This window comes from Photinus pyralis, unplaced genomic scaffold (assembly GCF_008802855.1).
Source record: "Photinus pyralis isolate 1611_PpyrPB1 unplaced genomic scaffold, Ppyr1.3 Ppyr1.4_LG2, whole genome shotgun sequence".
Lineage (NCBI taxonomy): Eukaryota > Metazoa > Arthropoda > Insecta > Coleoptera > Lampyridae > Photinus > Photinus pyralis.
Window position 1 is genome coordinate 29,830,066 of NW_022170403.1, and position 17,628 is coordinate 29,847,693.

General features: G+C 35.7%; 1 protein-coding gene across 1 annotated transcript in view; it reads left to right on the forward strand.

The window, feature by feature from the left end:
- Positions 1 to 17,628, forward strand: part of LOC116163758 (sn1-specific diacylglycerol lipase beta-like) — a gene marked incomplete at its 5' end in the record, with an annotated part of 36,749 nt that continues 19,121 nt past the window's right edge. The window contains 1 exon segment of the mRNA XM_031477861.1: positions 1 to 42.

Consider the following 17,628-nt stretch of genomic DNA (forward strand, 5'->3'; position numbering starts at 1 on the left):
CGACCGATGAAATTGATACAACTTTATTTGCTCAACTGACAGGTGAGTGACAAACAAATGCGGTCGGATAACTCGGCGAACTGGTTTGCTGCAGATGAAGAAAGCGCCAGGTGTCAATGCCTTAATAGTTTTTATATTGGCTGATCGTTCATGTTAATTTTTTTCTTCACAATTGCTTACGTAAAAACTGGGACCGTTGCGCTAATTTCCACATTTTTTGTTTTAGTAACTTCAGAGGGCGCCGATTGCGGACTAAAAAAAGTTGTTCGCATTCAAATTGGTAGTAGCAAAGATTTTTAGTACATCTACATACGCAATTATGAACTTATACATATGCAATTATGAGAAATACATAGTGACATAAAGTAATAAGGATTACAGAAGAACGGATAATGCATATAATTCGCTAAAATATAGTGAAGTTATTTGGGCGTTCTTTAATAGTCGCAGATAAAAGGTTTTTATTCACTGGTAGTAGTGAGCGGAATTGGTTTGGGGGTTTCGCTTTTCTTCCGCTCTGCAAAATGTGTGTCAATGTAAAGTCACATGAAGGAGGAGGACCTCCCAAGTTATCGGCAATGATATACCACAGATTTAAATAGTATATTTAAATCTGTGGATATACTGTCCTAAATATTGAATTGTTTTCGCTTTTAACACAAACAAATTTATATTTATTTAAACAGTATAGCCGTATAGGTAATATCCAGTTTCAGTAGGTACATGATAGATCACTGTGTAACTTTGATTATTGCCTACGCATGGCTTGTTTAATTCAGACTGCTTCTCGTATGTCCTGGAACTGCTTTTATTGTACCTATTCTACTTGTTTAGGGTTAGGAGGATGCTAATTTTTTTACGAGAGTATCGCCACATTATTGAACTGGCTTTAAACGAGTTGTTCTTCATACTTCGCCTTCTATGGAGGATAATCGCCAACAATGATATCAATTTTTCTCGGTGTTTCTTGACAATTTCTGTCTCTCGTGATCTTCATTAGCCTGTTATCATCGGCTCTAAGTATTATGTTTAGTGTTTCAGAATTTCCGGAAAAATTGGTCTCTTAGAAAAAAGCCCGTCTTTCCACAAAAAAATCGGAAAAACTGGAAATAAATGGCATAATAATTTGCATTTATACGTAAAAAATGCGTGGATGTGCTTTTACGAGTGTGACTGTTGGTCTTTGTTCTTATTATTGTAATTTGTAGAGACAGTTTTTTAAGTTCATAATTTCTAATTGGGATGAGTTAAAATTGTTCCCAAAAAAAGCCCATTTTTTCCTTACCCCTTTTTTTCCAAATTTTCTGGTTTTTTACCGAACCTTTAAAACACTAATTATGTTCATCCCATCTTTCTCTTACGAAAAATCGCTCTAAATCGCTACGTAGCGCGATTCATTATCGAATGTTCCACTTATTTCTTTGCTGGAGGCGTAATGCGACAATATTGGTGCATCATCTTACAACTGTGATGGTATAATTTTGCGATATATACATTGATTGTATGGTTGCTTCAATATAAGAATTAGGTACTATTTGGCCGCTTTTTCCTCACAAAGAGGAAATAGACCTACCAAATTATAAATGCAGAGGAAGAGAAATTCCAATGCTGTAGCATTCAACAGGATCTGTGGTATCTCGAGGTAATTTTTTAGGTTCTATGGCAGACTTTTTGATATGCTTCAATCTTGTTTAGCGCATTTCCACAAAAAATAAAACAGGTTGTAAATCTGCATGATTAAAGCGCATTTTTGGCAATACAGGTCAGTATTTTATTAGCGAAGTTTAAAATTATCGATCTCACGAGTAATTTTCGCTGCGTTAAATAATTAATTTTATTTAATTTCAATTGAGAGCACGTCTTCATTTTGTAAAACAAATCACAAAGTAAATAATTAAGTTTTTATACTGGTAGCGCTATCTAACGGTAAAATTATAGCACCTCCGAAAACCATATCGAAATTATTTTCTTAAATTATCGATCTCACAAGTAATCTAACTCAAAATAGACTAGAGCCTGCACATCTACACTATAGCAGAAAGCTTTTAGGGAAAATTTGAAGTCTCTAGCTATTGTAGTTGCTGAGATCTCACCCGGACAGCCGGCCAGCCAGCCATAACGAATATATCAAAGTATTTTTTTCAAAAATGCGCTATTGTGACCACTTTGTCCGTCTGGACGCTACTAGTTCTTTATCTTAAGAGCTATTCTACTTTTTTCGCTATTTGGTTCGTTACCAAGGAAGGATTTTTTTCTGCCTTTATAATAATAATATAATAATAATAATAATAGTCGTTTATTGAGTTGCCGTTTACAACTTTATAAAAGTAGGTAAAATAATTTATGTGACAACCCAAAAGGAAGAAGTTCAGATTGGTACGGCATCCATACCATCTGCTCTCCCACTTAACCCTTTTAAAATAAACTGTTAAATCATTTATGGCAGCAAGATATATTGGAGAAACAAGCAAAAGAACAGAAAACGCCATTAATTTATTGATTATGCAGTAAAGACTTGTAAAGGAACCTCTTAAATCCGAGCTTAAATCACAAGATTTTAAAGCCGGACTGAGGGAATTATAAATTTTGCAGATGTTATAACTGAATGAACGTTGATATAGAGCAGTTTTATGAATCGGTACCGTTAGAATATCCTTTGATCTAATGTTGATACTATGGACATCCGTTTTAAGAGTTATTGCTAAAAAAGTTATTGTAAAAAAACCAAAAAGCGTAGTTTACATGTTCCATAATTTTACACTTTTGCCGTTTATTAACGATCCTAGAGATCGTTTATAATTTTGTATTGCTGTCTGTCGTTTGTCTGTTGGTCTGTCCGTCTGTTCCTTTGTCTATCTGTCCATCTATCTGCCGTGTGAACGATAACTTTGTTTAGAAATGTCCGATCGCTTTGAAATTTTGTACACATGTTCTTAGTTAAAAGTAAAATTGATGATTATTTCAAAAATTTGTTTTGCACATTTGCAATCCATTTTTTCAATTGTTAGGTATTTAAATGGAATTTCCTCGAATAAAAGTAGCACTAATGTCCATTAAAAAATTGGGTTTGCGCATGCGGAATCTAATTTTTTACATTTGTCAGGGTATTTAAATGAAATGTTGTATGTAGGCACCTCGACTAAAAGTAAAATTAATGGCTATTCAAAAAATTTCTCTTGCCCATACGCAATTCTATTTTTAGCGCATTTCCATAAAAATTTAAAAAAATGCGTTATTGTGGCCACTTTGTCCGTCTGTCCCTCTGTTTGCCCGGCCGTCTGTCCGTCCGTCCGGCCGCTACTACATCTTTATCTTAAGAGCTATCGTTCTACTTTTTTCGCTATTTGCTTCATTATGGCGCCGAGGCTTGCACCACGGAAGGAATTTTGTCTACGTTTCTTATTAAAAGTTATAGGAAAAAATCATTTTTTCATGTAGCATAATTTTGCACTTTTTCCGTTTATTAACGATCCCCTAGATATAATTTTGTATCGTCTGTGTGTCAGCCTGTTGTCTGTCTGTCCATCTGTCTGCTCGCCCATCTGTCCGTGTGCACGATAACTTTGGGAAAAACGTCGGTATTATTTTTCAGCTACGTAGACTAGTGGCCAAAAAGTTACAACCCAAAACCTGGCGAAACCTCCAAAAAATGGAGTTCTTATATCATTTTTGTTTCAAAGAACATATGAATGTCCGGGTTTTCTGTGAGTTAGTAAATATTCCTTAAACCTCAAGCAACTATGAGACGAATTAAAAAAAATTGCGCATGCGCAACCCAGATTTATAGCATTTGCGCAATTCAATTTCTTAATTTGTTAAGACACAAATGAAATTTCCTATATACGCACCTGGAATAAAAGTAAAACTAATACCAAATTTAAAAAGTTGTTTATGAGCTATGCTGATCTGAGGGGACAGAATCAACCCCTTAAGAAGGTGTGATGTAAAATTAATGGATGCACGAAGATCTCTATTATGGTTGGCTGAAATAACTAATTTTTTCGGACAAAGACTGTTAATGTGGAAATGCGCATTTTGTAAATCGTTTACGATTACTTTTTGAACTTGTTGCTATTTTCAGTTCTTCGGCTCACCTTCAAACCACCCCTACTTCTACTTCTAATTCTTACGTTCTTGTCCCTTCGGTAAGCGACTCTCTACCCTTATAATCCGGGTGTTGACAGATACTTATCCTCGTACTTATCCTTCCAACTATCCCACCCCCACCCGTTCTCCGACAATCTTTTTTATGTCGAGCACTCGCTATGAATTCCTATCCCACCTATCCATATTTTGGCACTTGAAGAAGCGCAACTTCTCCAGACATTCTCACCTTCTTTGCTTCCCCCTACAACTACTTGAAAACTTAGAAACAGTTTCAAATAAATTTGTACTGTGCTGCTGGTCTTATTATTTCCAGCAAAACAGTGCTCCACATTAAAGTCGATTATCTAATCATCAAATTAGTAATTAACGAGCTATTAGTGCGGAGGATAGGTAATTCGAAATCTAAGCGTTTGCTTAATTAGCCGACATTTAGACTTAAACTTAACACGTAGAACCTTGTGACGGATATAAGTGCAGATACAAAGATAATTTTCGAATTGTTATTTTCGTATTTTGAAAGAATCCCACATACTAAATTTTCGCATCTCCAATTTACAGTAGGAATTTGGAAATATTTTTTCAAAATCCGAAATATATAAATGACCCAAATGCCATATGCTGCAGTTTCTGAGGAAAAAATCCTATGTCCAGTCGACAGGTTGGAAAAAGTAGTGTTAGCTGCAATAAAGTCGGAAGTTAATTAAGCTTTTTTTTAATAATAATAATAATAATATTTTTTTATTAAGGGGTACAATCCTCCCTTTACAAGCTTACATAACAATAAGTGGCATTCTACACCAAAAAATGTCATGGTTACTTAAACTTTCCTCAAGTTTTCGACTTCGACGACCTTGTGCGAAAAGAGGAGGAGAGGGAAAACTGCAAAATTGTTGACTGTCTTCCGGTTTTTCCCCAATAACTTTTTTCCCTTGCGTCCTACGGCAAAATATTTTCTATACTTTTTTGTGGAGCGTTAAATTTTCAATAGGCGACTCGGTTGTTTTGACGATTCATACATATTTTTTATGTCAATTCGTTCCCGAAATATGGCGCTTCCAAAAAGCACCACTTTCAAAATTCGCTAAAAACTAGGCTAAAAATGCCAACCCCAATTCACAAAATCGCAAATTTTCTTCTCTGCTAGAAGCTAACCATATTCACATTCTAGCGAACATTCCAGTACTTTCTATAGACAGCGAGGCGACATGGAAGATGCGTCATTGGCGATAAGGAACGAAGGTGGGTGTGACTCAGGGTGTGACTTAATGCTTCCTAGAAATATTACGTGTTTGTGCGAGAATATTCAGAACGACCTTGAGAACTCGAGAACATTCTAAGAACATTCTAGAACCTTGTTTACTATATACCCAAATCGAATTGTGTTTCGAGGGCAGTTCTTATTTCGATGGGCTTTTGTTATGTTGTTATAAATTGTAAGTTATAAATACTGGTACAAATTAATCCATTTCAAGACATAAATTTATCGTTCATTTAATTGTTATACAGTGATATTCATGTAGAAGTAGACATAGGGATTTCCTATAGGAATTTCCTATGTCTACCAAATGACAAAAAGTCTTATGAAGGACGCCTAACTTTATGCAACCAAAATTATTACCTACAACAAATGAAGATCTGCCTGTCATATTAATTAAATTAAATATTTTTATTATATATTTATTTTAATTTTCGTCCGTGTGCATCATTCAACTAAAGAAAAAGTTGGAATTTCCAATTGGTATAGTGCCGGTAATAGTTAAAGGAGCTTAAGAGATTTATTTTCTGTGGTAAAATCAAAATTTTGAAATTTAAATGATTCGAGGGAAGATTTAAAAAGAATTTTAATTTCACAATGACTATATAGTACAGAAAAATGTTTTTTAATTAAAATTGAAGGGCTCAACAAAGAAAATAACTCGTGCTAGAATAGGCGACCTTCTGCAACTTATGTTTTAATATAGGTAGTAGGTACTAATATACAAGTTTCTTTATAATGATTGTTGAATAATCTGCCGTTTTCAAAATAAGCCCTAACCTAATTTTTTACACAAAGGAACACCCTGTATATTTTAATCCAAAAATCATATCAAATTCTCTTTTCAAAAATGTAACGCATCAGAGATTACAACAGATTCGGGTGATTTAAAAAATTTCAAAATCTTTTGAACTTTTCCTAATTTTTGAAAAGTACGAAGCTCTGCATAGGGCATAGGAAATTATTTTGTAAATTACAGTTGTAACTGGGAACTATACTAATTTACAGTTGTAACTGGGAATTATACTAATTTACAGTTGTAACTGGGAATTATGTTAATTTACAGTTGTAACTAGGAATTAGTTTATAATTTACAGTTGTAATTGGGAATTACACTAATTTACAGTTGTAACTGGGAATTAAACTAATTTACCGTTGTAACTGTCAAGGATAATTCCCAGTTACAACTGTAAATTAGTGTAATTGAAATTACAACTGTAAATTATAAACTAATTCCCAGTTACAACTGTAAATTAGTATAATTCCCAGTTACAACTGTAATTTACAAAATAATTTCCTATGTGTCCTATCCAGAGCTTCGTAGAAAAGAGACTTTAATATGTTATCTTTTTAAGTATAGATGAAATGATACAGTGTTCGATTTAAAAAAATAATGCTAGGCCGGATAACTTTCTACCTAACTCCGTATACTTATTTTGAAAACGGCTGATTATACAACAATCATTATAAAAAAGAGCCCACAACGCCTAGGTATATTCCCTTTTTGATATACTTAGCACTAACCATTACGCAGATATCGACCTACCCTATTTGCATTCGGGAATTTTAATTATGGGCACTGAAATTGTAGCCTAGGGCTCAATGCTCGTGACGTGATAAATACAGACCTCGGGTTATCCTCGACCAACGTCTTCTGTCCACTACCCTTGAATATAAAATTCCAAAGTCACTAGTATAGTGAGTAGCAGATTCAACCAAAAGTGTCCACAATAAAAAAAGCGGTCACTTTTAAAATTGCTGAGCTATCATTGATTACAAAGCACTTACTATACTAATAATATCGACTCGTAATGTAAATAAACCTTCAACTTCTGGTAAATTTAAGTCAGTTTGAATTATTTTATTTACATTATTACACTTACGCACGTAACTTCGGCTATTTTTGTTTAGCGGAACTAAACCAAATCGACCATTTATTATATTAATATAAATTGTTACGTAATGTATGGAAAGTTGAGGGAATGGCTGGCGGAAGTGACCGACGAACATAGGAGACAATTTCTACTTAAGATTGATTGTGTAATCTTCAATTTTAAGAGTGTTTTTTTTTCTGTTTTGTGTCCTTGGTACAGCAAACCTTCTAGAAGGATAATTTATTGCGAAGACGCACTCTACAAACCATGCGGGGAAAATCGACAAACTGGAAAGAACAACGCGCAACAGTCAATTTACCACTTTCTCGTTTCAATTCCGTAATGGAAATTTACGTGAGATTTTAATTAAAGGCGAAAAAAGTTATTGTGCTTCTTTCGCAATTGGCTTTTGCTATATTGGCGAAAAAAACGAATTGGTAATTGTGCAACGGACTACGCGAAATTGTCTACACCTTGAGAGAGGTATATTTTTCCGAGAAGAATGATTTGGGGGGATTGGAGGGATAGACTACAGAATCTTGTTTGCTATGCTACTATTTATAGATTTCTTCTCCGGTAATCACTCTAAAGTGCCAAATTTTTGTAATTTTTTAGGGTTAACGCCGCATCTCGTTTTTTACTATGTGAACCCCAACCTCTGTAGCTACCACCTCACCAGCTGTTGCAATGGGGTCCACAAAACGAAGGCTTAATTGAGGAGGATTCTGTTTACCATTAACCTTATTGACAATTTGCATTTTTCCTTGGCGGAAAAAGGACGACGTTTAGTCACAACCCGTAATGAAACAGAGCATGTTTCCTACCATCTTCATGTTGTAACGGAAGCCCGCTAAAGTATTTAAATTTTTTCATTTTCATTTTTTTCGATATTTTGGTAGTGTAGGCTTCTATCTATATTTCCCCGTGTAGGGGCGGGCACAAGGCGACTAAACAAAGACCACTCAGCCGCGAGAACAAACAGTGTCCGAGTGACCTCCGTAAAAAATGCAGGCGCGTGCGTTAGTTCGCATCAAATTCATCAATTTTTATTTTCAAAAAAATCAATATATCTACTAATCATTTGAACCTTTTTTGAAATTTGAATGACTTGAATCTTTTTTGAAAATTACCTATACCGGGTGTGTTATATTTCTTTTTCTTTGTTCTTTTCTTTTTAGATTGAACTAGTTACAGATACAGTTACTTTTACAAAGTATCTACATAGTTTTCAGTTGCAAATTACTTTTTGCAGACCTTCCATCCAAAATTCTAAAATTCAAACTAAGAACATATCACCGATGTTTTGTTAGCAATTAATCGTTTATCATTGTTACTGTTTGTCAATTTTTTTTCTTTTGCTTGATTATTATGAGAATGTAGTTAGGGATTGTTTTTTAAGTGTCGTTAGAGATGGAGGAATTTGATTCGGCTCATCAAAGCAACCTACCATAAACATGTCGATTAAATTGCACCACAAATACGAAAGTTGCTATTGCGCATGCGCAGTATGACTTTCGGCACGCCCATTTTGTTTGCTTTCATTAGAGGAACCTACCATAAAAAACGATCAAATTGCTCATCAAATAAGAAAGTTGTCTATTGCACACGTTTCGTTTCATAACACTCTTGATAAGACTTTTTGATAAGACATACACTCGGCTTCGGTGACTGGGCCACCTCGCCTTACTCAGATTTGTTACGGTCCATATCTCGACTTCGCCTTGAGAAAGAAATAATCTAAAATGGTTAATGTGCTTTTCTTTGTGTCCTTAGGTACAGCTTTTTGTTTGCAACGCTAGAGTTGGGCTCTTTCCATGATGTGGTATACCATTTTCCTCCTTAAAATTACATACGGCTTACATAAGTGTAGGCGCCATTTTAATTTGATTTTGGTGTTTGGGTTGACTATTATAAGGTCGTTTTATTAGAGGGCAGTATTTCCCACAATTTTGTTGCTCTATTTTTTTAAGCCAATGGTTGCCGAATAACACACGGGCGATTTATTGCAACATGAGAGGGTTTGTCGCACCAGTCTGGCGGGAGATAAGGCGGAGTTAATGCGTTTAAGTGTCCGCATCATAAGCACTAATTAGTCAGAGTTTTTTAACGGCCGATGCTTCTGGCAATTGCTTTTCTGAATGTAAGATAGCTCAAGGGGGACGAAATGTAGTAGATGGCCGCGATTAGCGACCATTGTGAAAGTGTGGTTGTAAAATTTGGAAAAAGTGGGGAGATCATTATGCGGGTAGCCGCGAAGAAATATGAACGAATGCGGCGATAAAGAAATGAAGTGTGAATTTAGGCGAGCATGACATTGTGTGGTCTAAGAAGTTTATTACATCTATCTCTGGCCAAATGTATAGCAGGAAATTACTCTTATTATTAAACAAGTTAAAAAGTAATCGTAAACGATTTACATAAAGCGCATTTATAATAATAATAATAATAATAAATGCCTTTAATTACAAAGAAATAAACAATATAATGGATTACATAAAACTGGGGCGAGATTCAGTTGAAAGTTGCATTACCTCCCTCCTGCTCTTCCATCTAAACCACATTTCCACTTGCATTCATTGCCCATTTGTAAGATGCAACTTCTGTTAAAATCGTAAAAATCCGGCCATAAATATGAAAGATAGCGTTGCACTTGGGCAATCCATTTTTGACGTGCTACTTCAATTTCAGTTTATGAGAATAATTTCATTTCAGTGCTTTTCTAAATAAGAAAGTTGGAACTGCGCATGCGCAAAGCTAAATTTTAAAACTAATGTTAGATTTTCCTTTGTTCCAAGCGCCTAAGTATCAAATTTCACTTAAATGGTTCCATAGATAAAAAAGTTGACACTGCGCATGCGCAAAACCAAATTTTGAAATTGGCGTTTGATTTTCCTTTATTCCAAGTGCCTATGTATCAAATTTCATTCAAATACTTTTATAAGTAAAAAGTTTGCAATTCGGTTTATAAATGGTCGAGATGCGAAAAGGGCACTGTGAATTTTGAATCGATTCGATTCAACTTTTGGCATTGCGTATTATATGGCTAAAGCTATACCCATATTGAATTTCATGCAATTCAGTTCATAACTAACGGAGATGTAAAAGCGATCGAACATTTCTAAACAAAGTTATCGTTCACACGGACAGATAGATGGACAGACAGACAAAGGAACAGACGCACAGACCAACAGGCAGACGAGAGATAGCAATGACAAATTATAAGCGATCTCTAGGATCGTTAATAAACGGCAAAAGTGTAAAATGTAAAAAACGGTTTTTTGTTTTTTTTACAATAACTTTTTTTGTAAGCGGTACAGAAAAAATTCCTTCCTTGGTACAAGACTCGACACCATAACGAACCAAATAGCGAAAAAAGTAGAACAATAGCTCTTAAGATAAAGAACTAGTAGCGTCGCAAAACGAGCGGACGGACGGACGGACAAAGTGGCCACAATAACGCATTTTTTTTATTTTTGTGGAAATGCGCTAAAAAAAGCCACGCCACAGAGAATTACTAGCAAGTGGTGGTTCACGAGCGAGACGTGTTATTACTTTTTCAGCTAAAGAAGCACAGTGCGCTTTTCTAAAAGGGTAAAAATTAAAAATACTAGCCGTCGGTACATTCTGAATAAAAATTTATTATTACTGTAAAAATCAACCCCTGAAATGTGAAAAGATATCCTTCTTAGAAGTGTTAAATATGTATAAGGGTCGGTGAGATAAAAATTGACCGTTTAAAAGAGTTGTTAAGGAGAGCGATAGGTTGGTTGTTCGAGTAATAGGGGAAGTAGCGTAGGAAATTGTCTGTTTGTACAGGGTGAGTTAACAGTGCATGTCAAAATCGGGGTTGTAGCATGCGCAGAACATATCAAATGCTATTACTTTCTATGCACAAACACAATGAAAATAACCACTTTAAGAAAATGTGAACAATTATCACACCCAAATAGCTCCATTGTAATGACAATTGACTATCATTACAATTCCGTGCTTTCGTGTAGCTGCACATGCGACAATCGACACGCAATACTGAAATCAATACGTCGATAGTTGCTCGTAATGATCAAAAAAAGGTAAAATCGCCCATGCCTGCAATGTTACGTAATTAAACATATAGTCGTCTAAATACGCAAAACAAAGAAAACCTTGACAAAGACCTTAATTGGCCGATTTATGAATTGCAATTTGCCGAATGATCGAACAAAGTTTGTGTGCATTCGACACGGTCACGTCACTCACGGCGATCTTGATTGCTTGTTTCGGAAGAAAAAAACTATCACATTCGAATGTTATTTTATGGTCGTGTTAATTACTTATATCATGTTAAAGATCTAAATGTGGTGATATGGATTACAAGAGGACATTTTTATATAATCTTTATTTGTTAAATTTTGCTTGCAAACTTCTCCTGGACGTTTGGACCTACCTTCCGTACCTTTGCTTCCCAGGCTAGCTCAGATAAAAAGGGTTAAGAATAGGAAAGAATTCAATTTAATTTTCCCTTCACTGAAGGTACATTAATTGTTAAACCTTGGAAATGAAACCTTTTTATTTCGCTTGGCAACCGTTATAAATGCGTTAAAAATTCTAAAACTTTATAGCTGAATACTTTTAGTATGATTAAATAATGAAATCGAACAAATTCTTACAAAAGCGTAATCCCTACTGGCCAGTTAATTAATTTTTATACTAGCAAACAATGTAACAATTAATTCTAGACAACCTTCCACTGATAATAATGCACAAAACGCAAGTGATAAAAATGCAATTACTCCCTTATCGTCTTTGTAATTCTTCAAGTGTTAACTATCTGGCTTTCAAGATATCGCTAACGACGCTTGCAGACTGGGTTCGATATACTGCACTGCATTCAAATAGAATCCACGTAGTGTTGATGGGATATACGATTCTGAATAGTCCGCCAAACATCATCAAGATTCTCGTCCATGGCCTTCTTCATAATTAAGCGCTGCAGGGGAAACAACGCGCAAGCAAAAGTGGGGAAATTTAAAACAATACGCTGCAACTTTGAGCGACCATTAATAAGTGGAAGTTTTCCGGTTTATGGTGAAATTCAGTTCTTAATATTACGAGTTTAGCGCTCCGTGGAATTTTTTGGTGGCGATGCGCTGCTCTGTTTAATTCCGTCGCACTTCTTTACGATTTTATTTATGGGTAATTAAAATGCAGGTTACACTCATTTTCCCGCACTATCTTTTTCTTAGTTTATCGCCGAGTGAATATGGTACTTTACTGTTGGTACGCACACTCGCGCCATTAGCAGTGTTCACTGATGGACCACAGGTCCACAGCATAAAACAATGGCTGCCAGCGAACCTTGAAATGTTTGAAGTAACAAATGTGCTTTGCAATTCTATTACACTTTCACGTGAAATTTTGCTAATACCAACCTAAAAAAAATAGATTAGATGAACGCCTTTCACAACCTTGTTGGCACCCCTACAATTTCTGCTGTAAGTGCAAAAGCACCATATTGCGCATGCCCACGGCTAGGAGAATTTCAACTTTCAGCGTGTAAAACGCGCTTAAGGAATCTTATCTTTTATTATAATTAATGTAGAAATACCATAGGTGCACAAAACAAAGTGTTTTTGTTTGACAATGTCTAAATAATTTCTGCAGATAACAAATGTTTATGTTAATCAGAAGCGAGGTATTGGAATTTAATCTCATTTGTTAATTAAACTTATTGTTTGTGATTTATCATCATGAGTAATATAAAACTGACGATAATTTACAAATAAAATTTGGCTCTCGGCAGTTTCGAGATCATACAATAAATTCAGAATATAATTATATATAATTACCAATTTATTTGGTTTCAGTGCCGTATACTAATAGTAATCGTGTTAATGGTAATTGTCGTCTGCGCCCGGAAAATGAGTGACATTTAATTACTTATCGGAAATTAAATTGCCGAATTGCCGAAAATCGGAAATTGCTTTTTCTGTACAAATACGTGTTATGCCTACTATGGAAGATGAGAACCTAATTTTGAATTGGTTTCTCTTTAACATGACTTAGAACATTATATTTTTGATCCTCAGGCTAATCCCGTGTGGGAACGAAGAAAGAATTCTCGGTAATTCGTGGTAACATTTGGGGGGGGGGCAGCCCTCTTTTTTAAAAACAACACTTCTCGTTGGATATTTAGGGTGACAGTCCGTCATGATCATAATACAAACGCGCTGCATCATCATCATATAATCAAATTGATAATCGGAAACGTAATTCCATGGAAGTAAAAAAAGTGTTTTCCCGAGAAATTTTGGTGTAGTCGATTTTTGGTAAAAAAGGAAGGTTATACACTGCCTTTTTTTGAGGCTCGAAAAAAAACATTGTCTCAGATCGACTCGGAAAAAAAAATTCTTATAGAATGTGGCCTGTAGAATCCATAATTTCAAACAGTTCCAAGATTGGGCTACTAGTTCAAAAGTTACAGCCCTTTGAATTTTCTTTTGAAATTGGTTTCTAGTCTATAACTTTTGATTGAGAAGTCTGATCGAAAAAGTACGAATTGTTTTGGATTCTACGCACCAAAATTATAAGAAAAAGTGTTTTCCCGAGAAATTTTGGTGTAGTCGATTTTTGGTAAAAAAGGAAGGTTATACACTGCCTTTTTTTGAGCCCCGAAAAAAAAATTGTCTCAGATCGACCCGGGAAAAAAATTTTCTTATAGAATGTGGCCTGTAGAATCCATAATTTCAAACAGTTCCAAGATTGGGCTACTAGTTCAAAAGTTACAGCCCTTTGAATTTTCTTTCGAAATTGGTTTCTACTCTATAACTTTGATTGAGAAGTCTGATTGAAGAAGTACAAATTGTTTTGGATTCTACGCACCAAAATTAATAAGAAAAAGTGTTTTCCCGAGAAATTTTGGAGTAGTCGATTTTTGGTAAAAAAGGAAGGTTAAGTATTCAAATACTATGCGAAGTATTCGAATACTTCTCAAAGTATTCAAATACCTTGCGAAGTATTGGAATACTTTACGAAGTATCCAAATACTTTGCGAAGTATTCGAATACTAAATATTTGCGAAAGTAGTTGAGTTACAAATACAAATACTGCTTCCATAAAAGTATTTAATTACAAAGTATTTGAATACTTTAAATGATTTGAATACTAAAAAGTATTTACAAAATCGAATACTGCCCAGCTCTGCAAATCAGTACACACATCAAACAATTCGATAATTTCTACAAATTGACAAAAATTTAAATTTAACTTGGGGCCAAGACCATGTAATCAAAACGTAACCATAAATTGAGCAAACCTTTACACCAAGAATGAAAACGGTATTTTTTATACATGTGACGCAGCATTGAGATTACTTAAATCATGTCAATTTCAAAGCTCTCTACGATAGCTCAAACCAAGATGGCTGTGCGTAACCAGCATTCGTGCTCTCCACACGGCGGTGCAAGACTGCTTTCCCCTAATAACCGCGCGGTTGCCGGCTCTTATAAAAGTGTGCATCATAGTACTTGATATATACAGGGTGGAACTCAACCCTTTGAAATAAACAGTTCCTATAGACAAACTTACTCACCATATTTTTAACGTGTGAATGGCGTGGATTTCTCGTATTACGATCGCACGCCCACGCTCTTTGTAAATATAGAACCCTCAAGTTGCTTATTACACCCCCATTTACTAATTAACCACGACGCGAATACATTTGACTTCTGTTGCGGCGCACTCTTCGATTACCAATTACACAGTTATTTTTCACCGCGTCAATTTAAAATAACAAACGCGCCCTAGGCACCCCTTGCGAATGAAAAAGCTCGAGTGGGTGGTGTTATCTTAATCTTATTGAATCAAATTACTCTTTCCCAGGGTTACTCTAACATAGAAAGGAGAAAAACAATCCAATTTTCATACCTACCTACACTGTCGGAAGGGGATGAATCTAATTAATCATTAAACTTGTTGGACAGCAATTGGTCGCGGGTATGTATTTTATAGTTAATGTGTGACCCGAATTCCGACGTCGTCGTCGGCGTCAGTTTGTTTGCTGTAATAAACGAGATTCATTTCGTGTGATGCGTGTGAAATTGTAATTTAATTAGGCGTAACTAATTAAGTGAGGTACAGAGAGAAAAAAGCCAATTTGAAAAGAAGAATCGCGAACGGGTGCGGGAAACATACTCTAAATTACATTTCGGGTCAGAAGTTCAGGGCTGAAGTTGGATTATGAATTTAGCTCCCGGAACGCAATCTCGATTTTCAGCCCTGACAAAGGTGCTTCGTGAATTTTTTATCTGTAATAGACGCTATTTGTCGACGTGTTTAATTTGGAGAAAGCTTAAAATGAATTATGTTTGTGAGAATTGTTAAAATGTGGTTGTCAAATGACATAAAAATTTAGCCAATTTGCGTCTTTACTTTCTACTCACGGATTCTGTATATGGCGAAATTACGAGGAACTTGGGACACTTGCTAATTCTGAGTTCATATAATTCTGCATTAAGATTAATCACTTAGTCCGTTTTCGCATACTTCCTATGCATGTACTTCAGACAAAATTAACTACAGTATGTGCCACCAATCTTATCTTCAGGAAAGAAATTTGCCAGAAACCTGTAGGTCAACAGCTTGCGTAATGACCTGATAACGAAACGAATCTAACTCTTGATAGCGGTTCACGTACATCCCATTAGTTTTGTCTCATGACGCGACAAGCTTTCATACGCAAATACGTAATCCGAGACCATAGGCCCAAAAATTTACGAAAATTATAATTCCTTCGTGGTCTCCCGTTACACTACATACTGTAACGTAAATTTAATTACGTGGTTTTATTTGTTACAACTAATTAACAATAAATTTGTAAGTCTTGAAATAAATTAATTTATAACAGTGATTACAATTTATCACTCACAATTTTACCATACTCAACTGCATCGATAGAATTGAACTGAAATACGCTACAATTTGCTTATATAGTAAACGACAATATTGTTCGGACTCATCATTCATGGCGCCTCGATGTCTATCGAGATTGCTGGAATGTTCGCTATAATACTGTACGAAAGATTGTCTCGCGTGGCGTAATATTTGCACTAGGTGAACGTGAAGGCGGCGACGGATTATGTCATGTACAGTTGAACTCACGAGAGGTGAGCCCTGCGCCACTAGTTTGTGAACCAATTTCCAACGAGTGCTTTAATATTTATCAGATGTCAACACATGAGCGAGAACGAGATGGTAACCATTTGAAATACTTGGAATACGTGGAACGGTACGGAATCTCGAGCGCCACCAGCAGTTTGTTGATCCTTGCGCCAAGTTTAGACGGTAGGTTACTGTGTCCGAAATTCGGAAAACACGGGCAAATCAGCTGGAGACCAACGGTCAATTCCTGAATTCGGAAAGTGGACCACAGGCCATGAAACTAAAACAAAATTGCGATACACGGAAAAGGCAGTAATTTTCATAAGGGGGGACCGACGCACAAATCATTAACGCTATCTACTGGGAAAAAAGATGCAGGAAAGCAAAGCCAAAAGCCCCTTTATAGTTAATTGACAGAAAGAAACGTATCGAACGTCTAATCTCTAAACGACGTACTTTGCTGATAACGTTCAACAATTAAAACTTCTTTAACTAATTACTCGATCCCGTTATCAAAAAATCTGGGACCATTCTTAAAATGCATGCTAATTAAGCGCGCTTCATTTGACACCAAACACACGTAACCAGACGAGGTTTGTTGCAACATATGTATAATTAGCTACTGATAATTATGCTTACTCAAATGGCGGGGCTGAAATTTCCAAATTCGGTAGTCTAGTTAACTCCAATTGTTACTTGGAATATTCAGGACAATCGCAAAGGTCCGCGTTACTTTATACTCGTTTTAAATGTCCGTGAACTAGAAACTAGTAACTGAAATGCCATTGAGCGTAAACAACTGTTGCAAGGGCGCCGTAACGAGAGAGATGAGTAGAGGTATCTATACCTTAGCATGTTTCACTCACGTGGCGTTTAGGAGTTTTCCGTACCAAACAAGGATGATTATACAAACGACGTGGATGAGGATACCTACCATAGACTACGTAAGACGACACGCGATTTTGGTCCAGTTACAGAGTATACAGTTCAATGGATGTAATGTACTTACTTAACCCTAGGTTCAACGCTAACTTCATACTACAAAAAATAAAATCAACCAGGCAACGTTTAAAAATGACCACCGGAATCAGTATTCCCTCCAAAAGCTAAAGAGAGCCCGCCTAAATATGAAATCGAAAAGTGGCATGCGATCAAACATCAAAGGCTGCCTGTTAATTGTAACGCTACCTAAAGTACGGTAGGGAAGGAACGCAAAATAAGACACTTTAAAAGTCAATAATCTCGAATGCGTAA